Source organism: Ambystoma mexicanum, chromosome 3p (genome assembly GCF_040938575.1).
Source record: "Ambystoma mexicanum isolate Mex_15411 chromosome 3p, UKY_AmexF1_1, whole genome shotgun sequence".
Taxonomy (NCBI): Eukaryota; Metazoa; Chordata; class Amphibia; order Caudata; family Ambystomatidae; genus Ambystoma; species Ambystoma mexicanum.
In genome coordinates this window covers 173,233,629-173,259,465 of record NC_090925.1, presented here as the reverse complement: position 1 = coordinate 173,259,465, position 25,837 = coordinate 173,233,629, and the positions used below count along the sequence as shown (strand labels likewise).

Below are 25,837 nucleotides of genomic sequence, written 5' to 3'. Positions count from 1 at the left end.
AGCTTTAGTAAATATATCCAGGGTCGGCTGCTTTACTTTACCTCTGATTCCCCTTTGGGACATTTTGCAGGTACCTTCTTGTACCCTTTCAGTCCGCCCCTCAGTCGTCTTGTGCCCTGGGCTGTCTACTACTTGCAGCCGTGTGTTGGTTACCTTTGGCAGCGGTAGACTGGGCTGCCTCTTGTGGCCTCCTGCAGCACCGTGTCACCGAGGCCGCATGCTCCTTACTGCGGGCAAAATTGCGGCTCTGCCCGATCCTTGCAGTCTCCTCTAGGCCAGTGGCGCCCTCCTCCGGGTGCCCCTTGTCACGCCTGGACCGCAGGGTTTTTAGCCGGCTCCCACGCAACCTCTCTGCCAACCGCTCTACACAACAGTTCTGGGGCGAATGCCATGTTGCATGCTATGTGGGGCAACACCCTCCAATACAGCAACCGCTCCTATGGTTTGCTGCCCCTTCAATCCGTGCAGTTTCACAGCGTCTGGCTCTCCACCCGCTGCCGTCTCATAGTTTACCTTAATGCAGGGGAGACTCCACACAGGCCGTGCTCCCTCAGCCCCTCCCGCCCCTCTTCTTATTCTTGTTCTGGGGCCGCAGCGACCAGCGCACTAGGGTGGTCACTGCTCCTTCTTTTTGTAGCTGTGCACCAACGTGTGCACCCAGTATCCGGCTCTTAGTGTTGTAGAGCCGTCACTGTTACCTTATTCGGATCACGGGTGACAGGTTAACTGCCTCTGCATCTGGTCGCCAGCCATCTGCAGCATGTAAGCTACGTGCTTATAGGGCCTCCTGCAGCCTTCACGCTTACTCCGACAATAATTCCGCTCAAACAGGCCAGCAGCACCGAGACACCGCACCACACGTCTTGTTCACTAGGTCGTACCCTGGTTTTCATCAGTGCATTCCGCCGATCTCCAAGTCCCTCTCATGGCAACATAGTAGCTTATTGTTCCTTTGTTGTTTCCCTGCTCCTCTCCGCACGGGGCTTCAGAGGATTGCGTTGCTGCCCGCGCGGCATCAAGTACAGGAGCAGCTCTTGAGATAAATGGCCTCATTACACGGTCGGCGGTAAGGAAATAACGTTACCGGTAAGTGAATACCGGTAACGCTAAATTTCCTATCCAATTACGACCCGGACTTGCCGCTATTAGCGCCATCGTTAAGTACGGTGGCACTAATAGCGGCAAGTCCGTGGGCGCGCGACCCCCAGGTCGGAAATAGCGGCATGGCGATAGTAGCATCCCATCACAAGGTAGGCGGACATGGTACTAGCGGCATGGTAAAGACCCCAAAACACCCTACCGCCATGGCGCTAATACCTGAACCACCCGTTAAGAGACCTGAGCAGTCCACCTGCCACAGGTGGACACATCCAGCACAGGTGTCGGGGATGGAGACTGTGGCAGCACAAAAGGGCACACCACACCCCTTCCCACACCCCTTCCCACACAAAAATGCCTCCAATACCGCCCGCATTACATGGGCTGGAAGATGTGATTGTAGTGCGGCACCATCAACAGCACGAAGCACAGAGGAGACGCAGGAGGAGTAGGAGTAGGAGTAGGGCAAGACAGGCGCAGCAAGCACCAGCAGGGCACCCAGAAATACCACAGAACCAGTAGGAAGAGGACAAGAAAATTGCACATAGCCGTACCTGCGATGTGATGGAGCAGGCATCCGGCCTCTACAACACACAGCACCGGTCCCTAAGCGTGCTGGGTGAAGCCCTCCTGTACGGCCATGACAAAGTGCCGAAGTAAACCATGGCGTGTGTGTTGCGGGACTGAAATTACATAAGGCGGGATGTGACTATGCCACCTTACATGCAAGCACAAGATGAGGATGATGTGGAAGGTGATGAGGATGGCGCAAAAGGCCCGCAGGGACATGCAAGTGGCAATGTCCAAGTAGGACACGATGTGCGTCAGCATCAGATGCATCAGATTGCATGTCATACAAGGTATGACTGTAATGGATAAAGATGGGTATTACTGCCCTGATGCATGTGTTCAGTCCCACAAAGAACCATCTCCCCAATACAGTACACACACACAATGATGAATGCCAAGCCAGTGTAAACTTCCAAACAGTGTATTGTGAACAAAAGACAACAATAAGTGCATGGCCCCAACTGTGAAAACACCCTTACCCCCCTCCCCCCACAACACTCCAAAAATCACCCTTACCCCCCTCCCCACACAACACTCCCAAAAACATCCTTACCCCCCTCCCCCACAACACTCCCAAAATCACCCTTACCCCCCTCCCCCCACAACACTCCCAAAATCACCCTTACCCCCCTCCCCCCACAAAACTCCCAAAATCACCCTTACTCCCCTCCCCCCACAACACCCCCATGTGAGCCTCATGGCGTGAATGTGTCCCTCTCCACATGTGGCACCCAGTCCTTGCTGGCACTAATTGCCAGTGCCTGCTCCGTCATCTGGTGGTTGTGAAGTGGTGCGGCGCAGGTTCCACAGAGACCGGCGTAGGGGGCTACATTGCCGTGAACTCCCAGAGGAGGTTGGGCCCGGTTCTTCCTGGGTTGGGAGTGGGCATCGGCGCTCAATTGCGTCTGCTATGCGGTTCATGGCCTCCCTGAGTTGGGCCATTTCATTACAGATTTGGTTGGTGCATGACTCCATGGCCTCCCTCGTCTGCTGTGCAAATGTACCAATGTCCTCCCTCAGGTGGCCTGTCTCAGCCACATGCTGCCCTACTAGACCAATCATCTTGCTCTGCCTCTGAAAGATGGATGATAGGTCATGCCGCATGGTGGGTGCTGGTGGGATGGCTGATGTGCCTGGATCCATGGCACTTGCATCAGGTGAGAACACCTGGGGGCTCCATGGCCCTTCAAGGGTGGGGATGGGTGATTCTCCTTGGCTACCCGGACCTGATGACAGCCTCGGGCTTGACAGTAAGGGGCGTGTTGGTCTGGGGCTCTGGCTTAGATCCTCAATGCCAGGTGCTTCCTCCTCATCCGAAAGTGGGGCAGTGGCCGCTGCCTCACCCGTTCAGCTGGTGGCAGCAGAGTGCATTCCCTCAATGCTGCCTTCACTTGCTGGGAGACACACTCCCGTGGGTGCCACGACGGCAGCAGGCATGGCCTGTGGATGCGTGCAACTGGTGTTCCTGCTGCCTTTGTCCCTGTGGTCATGGTCACTCCTCCTGGCTACCCTTGAGGATGTGGCGGTGTCCCCTGTGGCATCCCTCCTGGGTTTCATGCTGGATGTGGGAGCAGGTGTGGAAGTGCGTGCCTCCTCAGTTTCTGTGTGTGATCCTGTACGGGCGAGAAATGAGGAAAATCATCAATAATGGGTCGACCTGTTTTATGCTGAATGAATACGTCATGCCGTTCTATGCATTTAGGGCTCTTTAGTGTGGATGCAGGTAATGGGGATGTTGGGTGGGTCATGCATGAATGGCTCTGTGTTGAACGGGTATGTGGTGATGCATGCATGTTTGTTTGTGGCTTGATCCACGGCATTCATATGGACACATGATTGGGGGGACCATCACACTTCACTGTGCATTGTTTGATGCATACACTCACCTCCATCAGATGAAATGGCCAAGCCATGCTCCATTTGTCCAATCCCTCGATGGATTCCATGCCGATTGTCGATGCACAGGTCTCCTCCCACTCACTGAGCTTAATCGGCGATTCGCTGCCTCCTCCTGTGCCCGTAGCCAGGTTGCGGTTTACGGATAGGATGTTCCTTACACGTAGCCGGAGGTCGTCCCACCTCTTTCGGCAGTCTTTAACTGTGCGGGTGGTGGTGCCTACCGCGCTGACCTTGTGGGCTACCTCTTCCCAGATGGCCTTCTTCTTTAGGATGGTCTCCTGCTGCATGTCGTTGCAGAAGACCACCTGTGCATTTTCTGCTAGTGTCTGAGTGAGCATTATGAGCTCCTCCTTGCTGAACTTCTCCTTGCGTTGCCGCTCTGATGATTTTTTAACGGCCTTGGGCATCTTTACAGTGTCCTGGAGGGATTTCCGAACGTGTTTCCTGGTAAGGTGTCCTGGATAAGGAGGATGGCAATGGATTGTGTTTTTAAAGATGTGCTGTTTCCCGTTCCTGTGCGATGATGCTATTTCCGGCTCCACAAAATAACGGTGACCGCTAATGCCGATGTCCGCTAATTGCGGTGACCGCTATTTGCATGTGGCGGCAGGTCGGAAGTGCTAACAACACTTTCAAGGATGCCGTTAAGGGACTTTTTGGGGACTTTTGCGGCATGGCACTAGGATCATTACCGGCATGGCGCTATGCTCGTGCCCGCAAACTCGTAATGGCATGCAAATGGCGGCCTCTTGCGAGGGCGGACACGCAAATTACGCCATGCCGGTAAAATCCTATTTTTACCGCACAACTCGTAATGAGGCCCAAAGTCTCCTTCCACGTATCATGCCCATCCGAACTACGGGCAGCTAATATGCAGCAGTTCCAATGCGTTCATATACGCTTAATAATGCAAGACCAGGGTGACCGCAGTTGGGCAGCGCACCCCGTCTTTGCTGCCGATTATTCTTTGCGGCCACCAGCGGAGCTTGTTTGTTTCCTTCGCGCTTCACTTTAGATCTTTGTCAGAGGTTCCCATTGTTTCATGTCGCCGCCATTTTGTTTCCATCAGTCCCGATCCGCTGCTCCGAATAGAAAAGTGTCTAACTCCTGACACAGAGCTCCAATTCTTCAGCTGACTTAAGCACTCTGGTCCTGGCACATTCATGCATTCTTTTTTTTTATAACTCTGTTTATTGAGTTTAAACAACACAACATAAAAAAAAAAACATGAATCATAGGCATACATAAGATGAAGGCAGCATGGCATTAACAACAGCTAGAAGGGCCCCACGGGGCCTAGGACCGTAAAACAGTTATGAGACAAGGCAGGTAACTAATGCTAACAGTGATACTGATCTACTCCCACCAGCGGATTTCAGTGAGCATCAAGCAATGTACCCCATATTTTTTCGAATTTGCGGGGGCAGCCCCGTGCGTTATAGAACCGGCGCTCTGATGCTGCGCACCTGTCTAGCTCGTTACTCCAGCGGTTCAGGCACAGTGGTTCGGCAGAGCCCCATTTAGCCGCAATAAGTCTTTTGACTGCCCCCAACGCAATCGCCAGAAATATTTTTTCATATTTTGACAGGTCTACTTCACCCCAGATGCCTAAGGGTACCATTTTGGGATCCCTAGGGATTGGCGTCGCCAGGGCAGCAGAGATCGTGTTAATACAGTTTTCACAGAAGGCCTGTAACACCCGACAGTCCCATATCATATGGTAGAAGGTGGCAGGCTCAGTTTTGCATCTAACGCATGTCCCGTCTTCTAGTCCCCCCCCATCAGGCCATTGCAGTACGTGAGTGGTATGAGCGGTGAAGGATTCTCAATTGTATTAGTCTGAGCTTAGATTCTATACCAACTTCTCTGGGGGACATTAATGCATCAACCCAGTCTTCAGGTTCCAGTTGACCTACACCTCTTGCCCACTTTGCTTTGAGCCCGTCTAGCTGTGTAGCACCGAAGGAGTTAAGGGCCTGATAGAGAGTGGAGGTGACCTTAGAGGAGATGCATTGCGGGAGGATATTGGTCTCAATGGGAGAGCGGTGGGGTATGTTTGTCGTGTCAGGGAATTGGGTGCGGATGGTGTGGGCCAGCTGCGCATGTCAAAACCGGTCCATGGGTGTCAGGTCGAATTGCTCTTGCATGGTCTCAAAATCCAGGAGGCAACCCCCTTGTATCACATGCGCTAGTGTGTGTATCCCTTTTGCGCTCCAGTGACCAAAAGAGCCCATTTTCACTATTTCCGGGAGGACCGCGTTGTGCCATATGGGTTGTGATAGTGTTGGCTTTCCTTTCCAGCCGATTAGTTTGTGTGCATCCCGCCAGGCGTGACGAATATGGTGGGTCATTTTGGGCACCGTCAGGAGCTGGTTGTGGGTGGCGTACAGAATCTGCAGCGGGGTTAGCGGGGCCATGATCTCCAGTTCAATACGGATGTGTGGTAGTGTGGGGTCTGCATGTATCCAATCGTTTACTACACCTATCTGTGTCGCAAGGTAATAGGTGCGTATGCAGGGTAAACCGATACCTCCCTCCCATACTGATCTCTGGAGTGTGTCAAGGGCAATCCTGGATTGTTTCCCACCCCATAGCAGCGTGCGTAGGTTTTTGTCAATGAGTGCGAAGGTTTCTCGGGGATAAGGAATGGGGCATTCTGGAGAACATACAACAGTCTGGGCAGGGTCATCACCTTGAAGAGCGCAGCTCTACCCATTAGCGATAGGGGGAGGCGATTGCCAGTGGGGGGTGTCTCTGTTGAACCGCTCAATTACTGGTTGTAGGTTAAGTTGGAGGAACCCTTTGAGTGTCGGGTCAAGCTGTATACCCAGGTATTTAAATTCCTTATTAGAGACATGGTATGGTCAGGTCTCTGGGATCGCAGACTCGCCACCCTGAATCGGTAAGAAAATGGTTTTGGCTTCATTGATCTTTAGGCCCGCAAAGCTCTGATATTCCCTAAGAATGAGGGAGACAGCCGGGCATGAAGTGCTCGGGTTACTGAGGTATATGAGGAGGTCATCCGTGTAGAGCGATAGGCGGTCCTCTCCCCCTCCTGGCCAACCGAAACCGGTCCAGTTGGTATTAGCTCTAAGCTCAATTGCAAGTGGTTCGATGGCCAGGAGGAAGAGAAATGGGGACAGCGGGCATCCTTGCCTCGTACCTCGACCCAAGGGAAATGATTTAGAGGACCTGCCGTTCACCCTCACCGTGGCCTCCGGGGATGCATAGAGAAGTTTAACCCATGATATAAACGTTTGCCCCAGGTTCATCCTAGCCATGATTGCCCACAGAGCATCCCACCCCACAGACTCAAATGCCTTTTCAAAGTCCACCGCCAGGAGGGCTAGTGGGGCTGGTATTTATTTGGCTCTACTCAGTGCCAATTGGACTCTGCGTAAGTTCATGCGAGTGGATTTATTGGCCATGAATCCACATTGGTCTGGGTGGAGGAGGGTCTCTATCACCTGCAGTTGTCTGTTGGCAAGTGTTCTGGTGAGGACCTTGGCTTCGCCGTTAATCAGGGATATGGGACGATAGGAGGCACATTCCTCCGGGGGTTTCCCAGGCTTGTTTATGACTACTATTCATGCCTTCCTGAGGTCTGGGGGGAGTGCTCCTAGTTCTTTGCTGCGTAGGAACATGCAGTGCATGTGGGTAGATAGTGTGCCACCGAGGTATTTCCATTTTTCTGTTGGGAACCCATTGGGACACGGAGTTTTCCTGGGTTGGAGCTGTGTAAGCGCCTCTTGCACCTCAGTGTCAGTGATTTCAGCGTTCAGAAGATCCGATTGGCGCTGTGAGAGTTTCGGGATCTCAATCTTGTCAAGGTAGCGTGAGGGTTCAACTGGCAAGCTCCCGGTGGGTGGGGTATAGAGATTTTTGTAGTAGGCGGCGAATGCTTCAACAATGTCGGAATCATCTGTCAGCAGTGTTCCATCTGGAGATTTAATGGCCCGTACATGTCCCCTGCTTTGTTCGCGTCTCTCTAACCAGGCCAGGGTCTTATTTGCTTTGTCGCCCCGTTCATGAATTTGGCTCCGGACTAGTTGATGGGCTGTTCGTGCATTATCTAGAGACAGGTTGCTAAGGGCGTCTTGTGCCATGCACAGCGCCTCTTTTGCCTCTTGGTTGCTGTGTTCTAGGATTTGCCGTTCACACTCCAAGACTCGTGCTTCTACTTCTCTGATCTTTTGGACTTGTCGTTGTTGGTGGGCGGAAACCGCCGAGATAGCTTCCCCACGGAGGACAGTCTTGTACACCTCCCAGATTGAGATTGGGCAGTCCACTGAGCCTTCGCTGAGTTCGAAATATTCCATTGTCTTTTTTTCCAGCCCCTCCGCAATTTCAGGGAGACGTAGATGGTATGTGTTCAGGCGCCAGTTACGATCCGGACGTCGGCAGGAATTCTTCATAGTTAGAAGGAGCGGAGAGTGGTCTGAGATTCCCCTTGCGAGGAATTCAGCGTCGAGAAGTCTGTGATTTATGCTGCGGGGGATGAAGGCATAATCAATCCTGGAGAGCGATTTGTGGACGCCCGAAAAAAAGGAAAAACCAGCCTCGTCGTTATGAAGTGAGCGCCATGTGTCCGTCAGTCCCAGGGCTTCGACTAACATGGCGAGTGGTGTGGAGGTGGGGCTGCTTCCAGATCTCCTATGAGATCTATCGACTGCGGTGTCCATCACTTCGTTGAAGTCCCCACCAATCACCCATATATCAGCCTCTTCTTCCAGGAGCAAACTCCGTAATTCGGAGAGCAGTTCTTTCGTAAGCGTGGGGGGGGGGGCATAGATTGCTGCCAGGCCCCATTTCTCGCCCCAGATGTCAGTAAGTATCAGTACATAGCGGCCCCGGGGGTCAGCTTTGACCTTCCTAACCTGCAGGGGGACTCGCTTGTGGACGAGTATCATTGTGCCCCTGGCACCTTTCGTGAATCTGGCATGGTAGGTATGCGAGTAGTTGGATCTTTTGAAAAAGTTGGTGCTCGTGCCTATCAAGTGTGTTTCCTCTAGGAGGGCAATGTCTGGCGAGTGCCGGTTAAGGTACTGGAGCACCAATCTTCGCTTTATGCTGGAGCCGAGGCCGTTAACGTTCCAGGACAGTATGGTTACCTTGTTGGAGCTCACTCTATCTGCGTGAGTCTCTTGTTGGGGCATCTGGAAGGATCAGTGGCAGTTGTGCGTTTTCCGTAGGCGTGTAGCGATTTCCTTTCAGGGGAGGCGTCCGGGGGTCGCCTCGTAGTGGTGTGCCTGCTGACTGGATGATAATTGCGTCAACGGTCCCGGCCATAGACAGTGCTTGATTTCCTTGCCAGCGTTTGTCAATTCGAGCCTTCTTGTCCCATGATTCTGTTTCCTTAGATTCCAAAAACTCCCCCACCCTGTACTCCCCTCCCCCCCAACTGGGAGCACCTGTCGCCCAAACATTAAACTTATAACTCTTTAAACTTCCTTGGGATAACTTACACTGTGATAGCGCCCGCGCCGCTCCTAATTAGGAGCGGCGGCCGCTAGATGAGCGCTCCCATGTTATTATGTTGCAGATTAGTCCCCATATTGCGTGGGCCTTACCCCTTCTCCGTAGGGGTCCCCGTCTTGTCATCATCTGGTCGGAGATCGAGGGGGCGAGGGCCGCCCAGACCAGGGCCTCTGTGTGGGTGGGTCCGGTGGTGTGCGCTTCACTCTGGAATCTGTGAGAACTTGGGTTTCAAGCCAGTCCCATGCATCTTTGGGATTGTAGAATAGATGAGTGGTGCCCTCATAAAGGACTTTGAGTGATGCCGGGAAGAATAAGGCATATTTGATAGAGAGCGACTGGAGTTTCCTCTTGACCGAGTCAAATGATTGGTGGGCCTTTTGGACTTCCTTGGTGTAATCGGGGTAGAACCCGACCCTGTAGCCGTTGTATGTGATCGGGCCAGAGGCCCTTGCCATTTGTAGGATCGCATCTCGGTCGCGGTAATTCAGCAGGCGTGCGATTATTGTTCTAGGCAGGGCGCCCGGGGTAGGTTGGCCGGTGGGGACTCTTTGTGCTCTTTCTATGGAGAAGAATTTTGACCATTTTTTGGGGGCAAAGACATGAGCGAGCCAATCTTCAAGGAAAACTTCAGCGCTGGGGCCTTCCTCCTTCTCCGGTATCCCGAGGATCCTGAGGTTATTGCTCCACGCTCTCCACTCACTGTCCTCAGCACGGTATTCCAGTTGAGCAACTTTTTGGGTAATCGCGGTGAGTTGTTTCTCCAGTCGGTGCACAGCGTCTTCTGTGTCCGACACTCTTTGTTCCGCCTCACCAACCCTGGCTGACAGGTTGCGGAGGTCCTGGCATATAAGGGACACCTCAGTGTATAGGCCACCTATTTTGAGTTCCAATGATGTCCTCGAGTCCCCAATCGCTCTCACGAGGTCCGTCAAGGAGACTGGGGGGGTCATGGGGCTCGTCGCTGGCCCCTTCTTCTTCTGGGGGCTGAGTTTCGTGGCGGGGAGGAGCCCCCACAGTGTAGAGGTCTATTTTGCTTTGTAGAGTTTGCCGCTTAGACTTTTCTTTTCCCATGCTGTGGTTGATCAGCCCCGTATGATGGGGGTCCGGGTGCTTCACGTTGTCACCCAAGGGGTCAATGTATGGTTCGGGAAAGGGCTAGCGTGAGCCAGGCGGGCGTGTAGAAGCAACACTGGGGCCCGTCGTGTGTCCGTGCGAGGGCTGCGCCAAGAACAGAAGAGTGTGGCCTCTGTGGGTATTGGTCTCTTTTCCTGGTCCGCCGGGCATGAGTGGAAGGCATATCCTGTGCGGGGAAGAGCTCGTAGCAGGGCCCCGCAAGGGTCGTTCTGGCACGTATCCCCCTGGATTACGGTCGCTGCTCAGCGGGGGCGGAGGGAGGGAGAAGGTCTGAGGGTCCCCCGTGCACGATGCGTGGAGAAGTGTCTCTCACCCCCTCACTCGCAGTTCAGGGTCACTGCGCCTAGGCCTCATGGGGGGGGCGTGCCAATGTTTCATGCACTGGTATGCTTCTGGCCAGTGCCTTTCTCTGTCCCTTATGGTCACCCCCGTTGGTTGCGTGGTCTACGCAGCAGGTTTGAGCTGTATGGGGGCACCTTGAAGGGGAGACAGGGTTAAACCCCCACGCTGCCCGCACGCGTACCTTATTATAAATGAGTCTGTCGGCAGCATATCTTCAATCCGTGGGGGCGCGCAGCACACGGTTCTCCTTGTCCTGCTGCAGCTCGACCCCGGGCGCTGCCGTCTCGCTGATGGGGGGAGGGAAGACAGCGTGGGCCTGATCCGCGGGCAGATATGCAGGCAGGCCTCCGAGTTACAGAACTCTGCCCGCCCACAGCGCCAACGAGGCCAGGAGAGGCGCCATGAGGAATGGCTCCAATTGCGGCTGCTTCGCGTCGCGCCCACCGTAGGCTCTCCAGTGCCGGGCCGATGAAGGAGACCGCAGTGGGTCTCCGGAGGTGTCTGTAGGTCGCCGCTGGTTCTTGGAGGCGGGTTGGCCCTGTATGCCGGCGCACATACTGGAAGAAGATTTCGCCGTGCCGTGGAGGGGGCGGGTGCTGCGCCTGTGCCTCAACGACCGCGGCTCGTCCGTCTGCAGGATTCGGGCAGAATCGCGTGTCTCCTGCTCTGTTTTTCCTCAGGGTTGCGGGCACTGCTTCTCCGCTACATCCGCCGCCCCTGGAGTGCAGCTGGGGTGGGATTATTACACAATGAGGGAAGTTATTGCAGGATAATTGTAATGGCCACCGGGAGCTGAGATGATTAGGTCTGCATGTGTCGCGCGCGCATGCGCAGTCCACATTCATGCATTATTGATGTTCGTCTGACCCCGGAACGCGCCGAAAAGATGCACGCTCTGCCACGGATCATATCACGGATCACAGAGCCCCTTAGGAAATGCAGCTCACTCCATGGCTGACTTTCTCAACCTTGTTGTAGACTTGGAACAGGTAGTTGAGACTTGCTGTCAGTCTTTTTGACACTTGGAACAACTGATCCTCTCTCAATATTTCATAGACTTGAAGCCAACTGGTATTAACACTGCTCAGTCTTTCATAAACTCTAAACAAATGCTTGAGTTTTCTATCAGTCTTTGAAAATCCCAGAAGAAAACATTCGTGATCGGTCTGATGGTTCGCAGACTGACAACCATTACTTCAGTTTCTTGCCCAGTCTTGAGCTTGACCTGGATCATTGAATTGTTCTTTCGCTTGTTCAGGTACTCAGAAGTAATAAGAAGTTTGCACTTTTTATATGCTTTGTGTCTTTGATGGAGCAACAGAACACACAACATGTAATATGATTTAAAAAAATACACTATTCTTGTCAAGATGGCTAATGGGGTAAATCTACAAAGAAAACAGTTGTCCTCTCTCCGAAAGATTTAAAAAATATATGCATATACGACACACAGCAGGGATAAACTATAGCAAATGAGCCGTTTCTTTTCCGATAGAGATTTTGGCCCTCATTACGACCCAGGCGGTAAGTTACCGCCTGGGCCGTGACTTTACCACCATGGCGTAAACTATGTTTACGCCATGGTCGCCATGGTAGTTGGCGGACTTACCGCCCCATTCCGACCTTGGCGGGGCGGTAAGTCCCCAATCCCCATTTACCCTTCCCCATTCCCATTTTTGCCCCATAGGGCATAATGGGAGTGGGGAAGGCGTTAATTACGCCACCGTAAATTACGGTGGCGTAATTAACTCCATGGTCTCTTAGCGCCATGGATTTTAACACCTGCTAAAAGCAGGTGTTAAGTCCGCCATGGCGCTAAGGGACCTCGTACTCAGGCGGTAAGGGTCGGCGCTGTTTACGGCGCCGTAAACCCCTTACCGCCTGAGTTGTAATGAGGTTATGTCTCCCTCTAATATCCATCCCATCATTACAAGGGTTGTCATCACATAATCATGTCCACATGGACCTTCAACTCACACTGCTGAAGCTCCAAATGATTTGGTGGCCATTTCAGTATATGCCAGAAGTTCTGTCTCCTGTGCACATATCCATGATATGATATGAATGGTAGGTTATTTATAGTGCACTTAATAGCCAGAGGTTTCTAAGCGTGGACACAGGGATCGAACCTGTGGTGCTCCTTGTCTTCTTGCTTCCACAGCGAGCACGTTGCCCCTGAACTATCCTCCCAAGACAAAGTGTCCCGGTGACTCTAATGGCTCCCAGAGTCCAGAATCTTCCAGTACAATGTGTATCTGTGTTACTGTAGACCCATAATGGGGGTGGGGGGCAAGCTGAAGCGGGTGTAGAGCTGTGCTCTTCTCTGGGTGTTCACTCAACATTTAAAAACAAAAAGAAAATAATAATATTAATACAGAGCAGGAGATCTGCAATGCTAAATACTAGCAATTGAATAGCCTTTGCATGTATTGCCATCATTTCCATTCTGTTTGTCCTCATGAGGGTCGAGAGCTGCTGTTACTAGCATCATGAAGAACTAGGGAACCAGACTAAGTGACCAGGAAAATTAATCCTCGCTTTGACCAATAAATGTATCGACCAGACTCAGTCCAGCAATTGCGGGTTGAATTGGGAAGGAGGATCTGAGAACCCCATCCCAGTATGCCAACCGGGCACTAGCCGAGAGCCCTGGGAGGCTGGCTTTTCTTGTCCCCAGAGTCCTCAGCCCTTGGGACAGCACACAACACCAGCTTCACCACAATGCCCCAGCTTTCGACAAGCATATTCTTACAATGATTATTAGACTTGGCTGCTAAACTCTGTGTTTTTAGCATTCAGAATTTTTTTTTTCCACACAGGTAGACTAAGCTGACATCTGGCTTCCTGTCCCAACTCACAACAAAGGCTCTCTCACAAGAGCCATTAGACTTAGCTGGGTATTCAACTTCAGGTTTCCACATGGAACAATTGGTCACTTGCAATGTTCTTTAGACATTGCTGGGTCTCTGAAGTCAACAAATGATTGCTCGCTTTTGTTTGTTCTGGATACTGCTCTTTGTTTCCAACGTGTTCAGGGTCTACCTTCTGTTCTGGTTCATCATTGTGTTGGGTATTGAGCTTCGTACTCCAGCAGGTACATGTGCTCGGCTTTTGCTCTACACTTTGGATATGCGTATAATGGGTACTGGTCTTTATCGTGTAGCATGCATTGTGTTAACAGCAGATTTCTTGTTATTTTGGTCCTCTCTGTACCTTGTCTCTTCCCACTTCCTTGTGTGTGTTTTACAATTCAACATTCCAAGTCAAGGTGCCCCTTTGATTTCTCTGTTCCTCATCTCTGCTAGGTCTGCACTTTCTTGATCAGAGGCTTGTTGGCCTCTCACCCTTCTCTGCCTTAGAGTCTCCTAATCTGGTTCTTGGTATATGGGATAAGGATACACCTGATAGATGTTTCAGAACGTAAGAGCTCTGTTAACTTCTCCTCTGTTTTCAGCTTTTTCTTGTTGAGGACTCTCCCCTGCCACAAACTCTAGAGACTCTCCCTTGCTCTGTTCAATTTTGAAAGGCCTGTAGGCCAACATGATTGGTGACATGACGATACTTATAAATGGCAGACTATGGCAGTTCTTTATTTGATTTTACTGGAAAATACGATTCACCCCGGTATATAATTTGTATCAAAAATCATTAAAAGAGTCCTGCATGCTCCACAGTTCAATGCACGTGATCTTGGAAGGCATATGTGTAAAATACATATTACAGGGCCTGCGGTAGCAGCCCTGTAGTTATGGTTAGGTTGCTCAGCTCATAGGAAGAGCACTTTTTGGGCGGCTTATAACTTTGCCCTACAACCCTGGACGAATTCTCACAAAACTTTGCAGAAAAAGTATTTGGCCAACTCGGAATGATTCGGAAGTTTGGTGAAGTTTCGTCAAGGGGGACAAAGTTCTAGTGAGGGGTCCCAAAGTGTGTCGAATCCTCATAGATGCAAAAGCATTTTTTTGCTCGTGCCTACAGCCCAAACCGCTGGACGGGTTTTCACCAAATTTGCACCAGGAGCGGCAGCTTTTGTATATTTGGTGTAAATCCATCCAGTAGTTTGGGTTCGGACCCCACTGACTCACTTCCCTATTCGGTCTGCGGACCCCCCCTGGGCCAATCAGGGAGGCAGCGTGATGTCCACGGACATCATACGTGCCCGCTGATTGGATGGTGAAAAATGTGAGATGCGTAAAATATTTTGTAATGGTCGTCATGTTGGATTCGTCGACAGCCACCACTTGTTAAAAAACACAACATTGCACTTGTCATCTAAAGAAACAATCTCTGGGTTGGCGAGGAATGATGAGGATGGGATGGGATATGGTCATAAAAAGCCCAAAAAACAGGTGGTTTTCATCTCCGAAGTCCGCAAACATCTCAGATGTTCAGAGACATCCATTCTTTTCTCTGAATTACAGGGTTGTTGAAAAGCAGTTTTTGGAAGGCTTATAACTTTGGCGCACTCAATGAAACTCCATGACATTTTGAATATCATTCTGGACCTGACCCTGAATAATTATGCAAAGTATGGTGCCGTTTGACAAATCTGCACAAAAGTTTGCAAAAAGATTTTAGATCCAGATTTGTATGTTTGTGCTAAGTTTGGTGGGATTTTGTCAAGAGGGGGCAAAATTAGAGGGGGTCTCAACATTTTCAGATGGCTTATTGCCATTTGACGAATCTGCACAAAGGTTTTCAGTAAGATTAAAGACCCCACCTTGAATGTTTGTGAAAAGTCTGAATGGATTCTGCCAAGTAGGAGATGAGTTATATGACTATATTAAATACATACATTTTGACACTTTTCAAAAAATAAAACATGGACGGATTTGCAGAAAACGTATGCAAGGAGCATTGGCAAGTGCCTGAAAGCATGGTTTTGCAAATGTGTCCGTTTTATTTTTTGAAAAGTGTCATAATGTAGTTGCATACCTTTGGTGACTAAGGTGCAGCCTGTGGCAATACCAGACAATCTGGCTACTGGCCATGACCACGAGGGACCGGCAATGGGGTTAAAGTGGGCATGGCCACCAGGGACCCGCCATGTGGTAATGTTTTTCAAAATCGGGATATGTTTGAATGGGAAAAAACATTCTGCTTGTGGCCACAGCCCGATGAGCTGGAGAGGTTTGCAGCAAATATTCGTGAGGAGCATCAGCAAGGACCTCAAAGCATGGATTTGCAAATCTGTCCTGTGTTTTATTTTTTCTAAAGTTTCAAAATGTAAGTACGAAAAATCGTGATATAACTTTTCTGCCTCAGCAATGGGCCCTGCCTTGAGCAATGACAAATGTGTACTCTGATTTGCTTATTGGGGCATGCAGCATGGCCAAAGCCCTAGGTTTGAATGGAAAAAAAATATTCTGCTTGCGGCTACAGCCTGCATTGCTGGACGGGATTGCAGCAAACATGTACGAGGAGCATCAGCAAGGACTTGAAAGCATGCTTTTGAAAATCTGTCCTGCGTTCTACTTCCTCGAAAATGTCAAAAAGTAAGTACAAAAAATAGTGATACATCTTTGCTGCCTGGGCAGTGGGCATAGCTCTCAGCAAGGACATATGTCTACTCTGATTTGCCTATTGGGGAATGTGGATTGTGGAAACTGGCCATGGCTGTGAGCCATGAGCACTGGCCATTGTTCACATTATGAGTCTTAGCAGTGCACCGTGGTGGCACGAGCTATGGTTGCTTAGCTTACCATGAATGGCGAATTGCTGGGGGTTTTCAGTTTTACTTGTAACCATAACGTCCCTTTAACAAAATTATTTTACTGAATATATATGATTTCTGATGCTTGTATCTGCTTAGATTCACATGCTTTGCATAGGCCAACATCTAGTGGAAGTTGCAGAGTATTGCACATGAAGTTTTTGAACTTCGAAAAGGGACGTCAACAGGGCGTGACTGTAATACTATCCCTATTGTGACATACCCATGATCCCTCACGCATCAAGGTCCCTCAGATTAGTTTGTTTCTGACCAGAGGGAGTGTAAGTTGTAACCATGGAGTGTAGGTAGAGACGAGGAGGTGTGAAAGATCTTTGTTTTTTTTTTCTTTTTTCCTCTGGGAAGCTTCTACTCCAAGAGGGGAGGAGTGGCGGGCACATGTGAATCTAAGATGATACAAGTATCCCTTCGGAGGCTTGTGGATCTGCTTAGAATAACATGCTTTGCATAGATTAGCGTGCATAGATTAGCGAGCAGTACTAGTAGGGGGAGGTGGGTTGTTAGAAGTTAGCACTGCAAAGAGATGTTTCAGCACTGCTTGTCCCACCTGTGTATTACCCGAGAATGTGTATCCTGATAATAATGTTGGGTGAAGGTGTTTAGTGAGCTCCAAGGCACAGCCTTGCAAATGGCATCTAGAGGCACATTTCCTATGAAGGCTAGAGTTGCCCCAGTGCCTCGGGTTGACTGTGCTCTGGTTTTAAAGGGCAATGTTCTCTTGGCAAGAGTGTAACAGAGTTGGATGCATTTACTATACTATGTGTTGCCAGTGGCCAGATTTTTGGAAGCATGGCCAACAGAGTTGGATACAGTTGACAATCCATTTAGAAATCACTGCTTTAGTGATAGGGTTCCCTTCACTTCCATCAGCTACAGATACAAAGAAACTATCAGGGTAATTCATAGAATCCAGCGCACAAGTAGCGCACGCGGCTGGCGCACAGCGTGCGCCTGCGATAGTCTGCGCCAGGCACGTGCGCTAAAACTGATTTCCGCGCACAGCGTATTCATGGATTTCATGCTCCCAAACCAGCCGTGGCGCAGAGAATCGCAGCGAGCCTGCAGCAGCGCCAGTAACGCCCCCAAGAACGCCCTCGCGCAAGGAAAAGCCATCAAAATCGCTAAATCATCGCTAAGGGCTGCGCTAACCCTGGACCACTTCACAGGGCAGGCAAACAAGGAAAGCAAAGCGGGCAATCTTCAAATCAGGAGTACGCGGGAAGTTCTACACGCGACTAGGCAGGGTACGTGTATTACAGGGGTACGCGTGAAGTACAACACGCGATTGCCCAGGGAACGTGTATTACAGGGGTACGCGTGAAGTAGAACACGCGATAGGCCAGGGAACGTGAATTACAGGGGTACGCGGGAATTATCACACGCGAACAGCCAGGGAACGTGTATTACAGGGGTACGCGTGAAGTAGAACACGCGATAGGCCAGGGAACGTGTATTACAGGGGTACGCGTGAAGTAGAACACGCGATAGGCCAGGGAACGTGTATTACAGGGGTACGCGGGAATTATCACACGCGAACAGCCAGGGTGCGTGTATTACAGGGGTAGCGGGAAGTTCAACACGCGATTGGCCAGGGTACGTGTATTACAGGGGTGCGTGGGAATTATCACACGCGAATAGGCTGGGTGGGCCCTCACAGGTGTACCCTGTACACCCTCCACGGCCCCTGCAGGCAGCCCACAAAACAGGGGACTACCCTGCACACCTGATCATGTCCCCCTGCACCCCCATCCACCAGGGGCACCCTCCACCAGGCCCCCACCCATGTCTCCCACCACCCCCACCCCCCAGCAGTGCAGGGGCACCTGCCAGCAGGCCCCCACCCATGTCTCCCACCACCCCCACCCCCCATCCACCAGGGGCACCCTCCACCAGGCCCCCACCCATGTCTCCCACCACCCCCACGCCCCAGCAGTGCAGGGGCACCTGCCAGCAGGCCCCCACCCATGTCTCCCACCACCCCCACCCCCCATCCACCAGGGGCACCCTCCACCAGGCCCCCACCCATGTCTCCCACCACCCCCAACCCCCAGCAGTGCAGGGGCACCTGCCAGCAGGCCCCCACCCATGTCTCCCACCACCCCCACCCACCAGCACTGTGGGGCACGTGGCCAGCAGGCAGTCAGGCAGCAGCAGATGGCAGGTGGGAGCGTGCTCAGGGCTCTGGGGGACTGTAATTTGGCCTCCTGGCCAGGAGCGTGGTCTTTCGTGTTTGAACGCGTGGACAGCCTGATAGGGAGTGATTTTGCACGTGAAAATCCCACACTCAGCGAATCGCGCGAAAACCCGTCACCAGCATATGTGCGTCTATAGTTATCTGCACGTGCAGTGTCAAAGCGTGTGATAGGTGAAAATGGATCTACATGCAGGAGTGACAAAGCGTGTGATTGGTGAAAATGGATCTACACGCAGGAGTGACAAAGCGTGTGATTGGCGAAAAGTGAGCTACACGCAGGAGTGTCAAAGCGTGTGATTGGTGAAAAAGGATCCACACGCAGAAGTGACAAAGCGTGTGATTGGTGAACATGGGCCAAGCACGTACACGCCGTAAGTGACGCTGTACGTGTGGGCCTGTATATAAGGTAGTGTAGAACACCATTTCCTTGTACGTGCTTTTCGTGGAGAGCGAGTGGGTGAATTCTGTACTTCTTGTCGTTTCACACGCGATTTACTTCACGGCGTTTCCAGTTCGTACTCCCTGTTACCTCTGACAGCTTTTTCTCTTTTTCCTCTTGTACTGGTTTACCTGGGCCTGTTCCCTCAAACAGTGTCCCCTTCTACTGTTGTCCTGTCTCCTCAGACAGCGTACACATCTTCTTTTGGCGGGGGTGTTGCCAACCAAACGCGCTCATTTTTCACGCTCTTTTACCTGGCAGATGGTGAGTCACGCACGTATCTAACTTCTGTGCTTGCCCCGTGTGTAGCCTACCCCTTCAGAGGTCATTCTAAGCTGCGTGTGACACGCATACGTTCATTATTGTGTTACTGGATGCCACAGCGTAGTGCAGGGTTTTCCATCAGCACACGTGGTCTAGGAGGGGTATTGTGCACGTTCCTTAACTTTTTTGGGGTGCCTGTGCGTTGCGTGACCCGTCATCTTTCCCCAGGGGTGTCATATAGCCTTGCCACTGCACTAGGGTACGAATACCATCTGGTACCCAACCCCTTTGACACCCAATTGCCCAGGACAATTGTGCACACCGACTCCCATACGCACAATAACATCAGTGCCATGGTTGGGAGGCGTGCAAGCCGTAAGGGTGGCAAAGGTGGCCGAGCCACACGTGGTGGCCGTGGAGGATCCACTAGGGGACGTGGTTGTGACTTGCAGGGTGCCCCTGTCCCCCCCAGTCTGGAGGACCAGTCAGGGACACCCATGCCCCCCCCCCCCAGTTGAGGGTCATGTGGCTGATACCAACCCTGATCAGCCCTTGTCGGACCAGCCCATTGTGGCACCAGACCTGTCCGAGGGTGATCCCATCGCTGACATCCAGGTCAGCAGGTCCACTGCACGTGCACCGGTGCACATTGGTGTCATCAGGGCACGCGCATCTATGCCAGATAGGTCATCTGCTGGCCCCCGTAGCCAGGGTGTGGCTCCATCCACCCCACCTCTCATACACCCTGCCAAGACTGTGTCGGTCCTAGTTCATGCACCTCAGATCAGGCCTGACCCCATCCCTCTACCCCCAATGCCTGCACCTACTCCCATGCTGAGTGTGCAATCCCACACACCCAGTACTGAGTCCACCACGGCTCCTGCCCCTAGTGTCCACAGCGGCGTAGGACACTCTGGATCCCCACCCCCTTCCAAGCGCAAGAGGAAGAGTGCACGTCCGGCACAGGCTGATGCCCCAGGCACGGCTGCACAGTCCGGCCCATCAAGGAAGCCAAGCTTCACAGACGCCGAACTGAATGCACTTGTTCAGTATGTGTCAGATCATGATAGGGAAATGGTCATCGTTGCAGGGTCCAAGACCACACATGCCAGACGCCAGGCACACTGGCAGACCATTGCTGACAGAATAAGTGCCCTTGGAGTAGTGAGGCGCACAGCTAGTGATTGCCAGAAGCGCTGGAATGACTATAAGCGCAGGGCAAAGGATAAGCTGGCCTCAAGTCATGCCGCAACCTTGGTGACTGGAGGTGGGTCCCCAGCACAGGAAATAGAACTCACACCACACGAGTCCGTAGCTGGATCCTACGTCACAGAGGGACAACTCCAAGGTGTGGGAGATCTCCCTGATTACGAGGCATCATCCGGTGAGTGCACATGCATGTGTGTATTATCCATGTGCATGGTGTGTGTGTGAAGCATTCATGTTGGGTGCCTGTCAAGGGGGTGTGTGGCAGAGTTGATAGTGGCACCCATGTGCCTCATCCAGTATGTTCAGTGCAACACCATCTGCCCACAGCACTATCCCTACTGGCAACAGTGCACATATGGCCCTACACCATGGAAGTTGCCCTTGAATTGTCATTTTGTCACTACATTGTTGCTCATACTCCCCTGTCTATTCATCTGATGTCTTACATACCATTCCTATACTTTCCCCCAGCCATTCAAGTTTCATCTTCACATGCCTGACATGCAATGATACCACATGCTAATGCGTCCTCTGTATATAAATGCCAACCAACATGCTGTCATACTGTGGATGTTGCCTTGACATCCACCTCCTACCTGTGTGCTTTGGTACCGTCTGGTTTCGAGCCCCATTCCCTCACACTCCATGCTGCTCTTCATGGTCTATCTTCCCTGACTTCTACAGTTCAGACCTAGTGCCCTACTCACGACACCTGCTTGCTAACAGTCAAATGAGGGCACCCTGCCCTCCAATGCGACCCACCCTATTGCTGACAAGTGCATCTGAGCCTACTCAAAGCTAACTCTCACTGACATCTGCTCATACATGCCTTTGCCTGTCCCATAGACCCTTCACATGGTCCCTGTCCTCTCTCCTTGCTCCTCTTCCACCATCAATGGTGGGACCCGTTGGGGTGTACTCCTGGCCTCCTTCCAATCCTCAGAGGCCACAATTGATGTGTATGGTAATGGGAGCATCTGAGTCCAAGGCCCTTAGGCCAACCTCATTCTCCTTGAGAAATGCTACCCACATCTCATCAACTTCCTTTCCTCTCCTGCTGTCCCCCCTCCTCTCTCCTCATCAATCCTGCACTGCCTCCCTGCACCCTCCCATGATCCTTCTCCGCCTCCCACTCCAACTCCTACACATGCTGCACCTCTGATCTCTAGCACTCCCCGTAAGTCCTACAAGGCTGTCAACCTCCTCCACAATTACACTCCTTTCACTGCGGCTGCATCAGGCATTCCTCCGATATCTGTCACTTACATGAGGTTATGCACCTTGACATCCTTGGTCTCATGGAAACATGTCTGACGGCCAGCTCTGTCTGCATCCTTCACACACTCCTACCTGATGTTCAGGAGATCCTCTCCTTGGCCCGCCACTACTGTGCAGGGGGGGTGTGCCCTTGGCTTCCCTGAGGGTATTCCTGCCACTGTCACTCCTACTTAGACCTACTCCACTCTGGAATGGCTTGTGTGACGTCTCTCTCTACCACACCTTGACATTCACAAACTGTGCGTACTGTGTCTGGGAAAACTGGTCAAATGTACTACTTCCTTTCTGAGTGTCCTCACCTCTCCTCATCACTCATGTCCCCAGACACAGAAATCCTCTTCCTTGGTGCTGTATGCATCCACCTGCATGCTTGTTGACCCCCCCACGTGACCTTTCTGTGACCTCAGCAACTCCCTCTCACCCTCTAGACTCCCGTCTGTCCCTACTCATTCTGCAGGGCACACTCTTGATGCTCTGATCTCATATGACTTTCCCCTCTCCGTCCATCTCTGCACTCCTCTCTCCTGGAGTGATCACACTCTCCTCTCCTCCCAGCTCACCCTCACCACCCCACAGGCAAAGCCGCCCTCACCACTGTCACACACCTTCTTGGTATTCCAACCCATGAAGTGTGTGTCAGTCGAGGCTTATGCTGCCAAAATCTCCCCCCCATCCAGCTCCCCCTTAGGCTCACTCCCATCCTGACAGGGCCCACTCCATGCTCCACTCTATGTCAGGTACACTGGATGTCTTTGCCACAGTCATGACCACCTGTCTGAAGCCCCATGCCAATGCAGAGTCCTGGCATGACTCGGATCTTGTGAACCCAAACCACAGGTGCCGGGTGGCAGAGAGGGAATGTCCTGCATCATGCTCATCCTCTGGCAAACTGGCCTGCCACATGCTCCAAAGGCAATAGCGCCTCACCCTTTTCACCAAGATGAGATCCCCAATCCAAGGGCACATATCTGCGGCATGTGACAACTCTGCAGGACACATAGAAATCTGCAAGGACCTTGCCGAGCCAGATGCAGTGTGTACCTCCCCTGTCCCCTCCGAGCCCACAGCACTGCATGATTGTCTCTGTACCCCTATAGGCCACCCCCCCCAGCACTTGTCTGCGCCTAACACCATCTGCCCTAGACGTTAAGTCCTACTTACCTTGTACAGCACTTCCAGCCGCCACTTCCCCTTGCACTTCATTGTGCCACCCACCCCTGCACTTGCGTGACATGAATGACACCAGCACCAGTAGGATTGTTGACTGGCATCCCCTTCTGCCCCACCACCCCTCAGTGCTCCGCTGTACCTTCATACATTTCTGGACCGGTGCTTCACGAATGCTATATGATTCCTTTACAGGTGATGGGGAGGTGGAATCTCATTGTTTACTGCATTTTGTTGATGTAGACAAGGCACTGTGCATCGTGGCCAATTGGGACTAGCAGATCCATGTACAACATGTTAACTTATTGATGTGATGATGCAATGTCAGGACCAGAGTGGTTGAAATCCAAAAAAGTTGCCCTCCTCTCCCTCTTCACTTGGTGGCTATGTCACATGCCATGTGTGTGATGGCATGTGCCTTTGACATGGCAATCACCGGCCAATGTGTGATGGCAGTGCTAGGCAGCATGGTGAGCAGGCGTTGCTCTCCAATCTGTACATTGTATGCCCTGAGCCTCCCCTACAGACCCAGTGATGGTGAATGCATAGGAGGTCTCCCAGTCATGTGGGACATGTGTCGTAGAACTACTGCCTCTGTTGTTCATCAGCCCTTGTTGTATGCCATGGTGCTAATGCCTGTTTCCATTTTTCTCTTTCATGTCTTTGCAGGGGACGAAGCACTTGTTGATGCTGGGGATGTGGTGGTTGAGCCGTCCCAGGAGGGCAACCCGGGCCGACCTTCCACAAGTGAGGGACGTGGTGTGTTTGTGGGTGAAAACCCACAAGTGCTGCAGGTCGTGCTGTCGAGGGGTGTCTCTGGGGGTTCCTCCCCCGAGCAGTATTCAGGTGTAGACTCGGAGGATGACACCTATGTGCAGTCGCAGGTGAGTGTTCTTGGGAGAGAATCTCCTCTGTCCGACCCACCTGCAGCCGGGCCATTGCCCTCAATGGGGATGTCAGTGTCGGCAGCTCAGCCTCCGGTGGTTACGGATGCAGGGCCACACCACACAATCTCTGATCCTGTTCCTGGGGCTGCAGATCAGAGAGGGAATGCAGTCCTGCAGCCTGAGGCCTTGCCGGCACAGCAAGGCGCAGTCCGCCTTGCCCCAGGCAGGTGTGGTGCCCGTCAACGTGGTGGCCGTATGCCACCTGGCAATACCGCTTGGGAGCAATCCATCTACGGTATGGCCACCCAACAGGCAGCATCATCCGAGATGATTGCACAGGCCATGGATAGGGTGGCCACTTCCATTGTCCCCCCAGAAAGGCTGATGGAGCGACTGGAGCAGGCTACAGAGTCCATCTGCCAGGCACACAGGGAGGACATGTTGGCGTCCAACATGGACAGGCGGGCGGCACTGGCGACTCTGCGGGAATCACTTTCCATGGAGTCCCAGCGCCACAGGGAAGGCCTGAGGGAAGAATTCCATCACCTCAGGTCGACCCTGTTAGAGCTTGAGGCTTCATCCCATAGAAGGACAGAGGAGCAGCTGGAGCGTCTGACACGGACGCTCTCGGCCGAGATGCAGGCAACTCGTGCAGAGGTCAGGTCATCCCGGAAGTTACTGCATGGGGACCTCCGCATGATTATAACCCAGAACCAGAACTACCAGACCCGCCTGCTTGCAGCCATGGAGGAGCAAACTCGTGCTTTGCGTGGGCTGCCTCCCATTGTCACACCATCTTCTGAGGCAGCTCCCCCACCTCCTGAGTCAGCTGCAGGGTCTGGCCAGAGCGATAGCGACTCATCTCCCACAACAGAGTAGCCGTGTGGGCCACGAGCCTATGGGGTGTTTTATTTTCCCATGATCCACACAGGTGGATTGTGGCGTGCATCCCGTCCTCGGACCTCATAGGTGCCCCCCCCCGCCGGCCCTTTCATGGCCATTTTTTCTCAATTTTTTTTTCTTTTTCAAGAGTGTTGCCTTGTGTGGGTACCTGGGCATACACTGTATTGTGGCTGGGCACATGCAGGCTTGTCCTGAGTTTGGTTTCGATGCTTGGGTACCAGACATCCACACCCCTCCTGCTTCCGTTTCCATGGGCTTGCAAAGGGTGTGCCCAAGTGACAGCAAATTACACGGTGACATTGGACTCCCATGAGCTGTTGGCCAGTCCATAGTCAATACTGTGTAGACATTCATAGTGTACATTGTTGTTGCACCTAACTATGCATGATGGTTTGATATGTGCCTCTACTTACATATGTTGCTCATGTTTTGCAGGTATTTCACACAGTTCTTCACACGGGCATACTCTCTGGAGTCAGACTACATGTCGGTAGATGTGCACTGACACTTTTGCGTGGCGCCATCACTGTACATCTGGACGGTGAGGACATACCAGCAGAATCAGGTATTGAGACTACCATTGATTACATGCATTGTGTCTTGTTTGGGTGGGCTTCAGGGTGGGTTGGTGTGTAATTTGATTGAAATTACTCTTACACAGGTGTGTAGTAGTGGCTCCTGCGCGGTTAGCTGTTCAAGTGCGGCTATGTTCCATTTGGGGCACTGCTATTTGTGACACCGGTGTCATGTTGTGATGGCCAGTTTGTTTGCTCTCACATACCATGACATGGTGTCCTCAGTGGCGGGACTGTGAAGGGAATGGGTGACATGGCAATGTTGTCATGTAGTGAATCGCCTGTGGCAATGCATATTTGATTGATGGAGTTGTGTCTTTTCGTTGTGATGCATTGCTGGTGTATGTGTAGGTAGGGGTGCACACATAGTGACACTTCCATGTTAACAATCTCAGGCTGATGTGTATCTGACAGTTTATTGTCAAGTAATTTTGTGACATTGTCAGGTAGTGTCATCATTGATTGTCAGATGGTATGTGCCAGAGCAGTGTGCACTAGCCAGCACTGTGATTCCTAGGTGAAGAAGTTGGCCACCAGTTGCGTACGGGCTGCCTCCCCCCGTGCCCTTTCCCCTCCCATGCGCAGCGGGCGTGCATGTGGTTGTGGATGTGGGGGCACCACCATGTCCACGGGCAGGCCCCGGCGTGTTGCAACGTTGTGCAGGACACA

General features: G+C 52.0%; 1 protein-coding gene across 4 annotated transcripts in view; it reads right to left on the bottom strand.

The window, feature by feature from the left end:
* LOC138580215 (alpha-2-macroglobulin-like protein 1) overlaps window positions 1–25,837 on the bottom strand; it is a 1,347,911-nt gene that overhangs the window by 258,074 nt on the left and 1,064,000 nt on the right. The gene's annotated exons all lie outside the window — the stretch shown is intronic.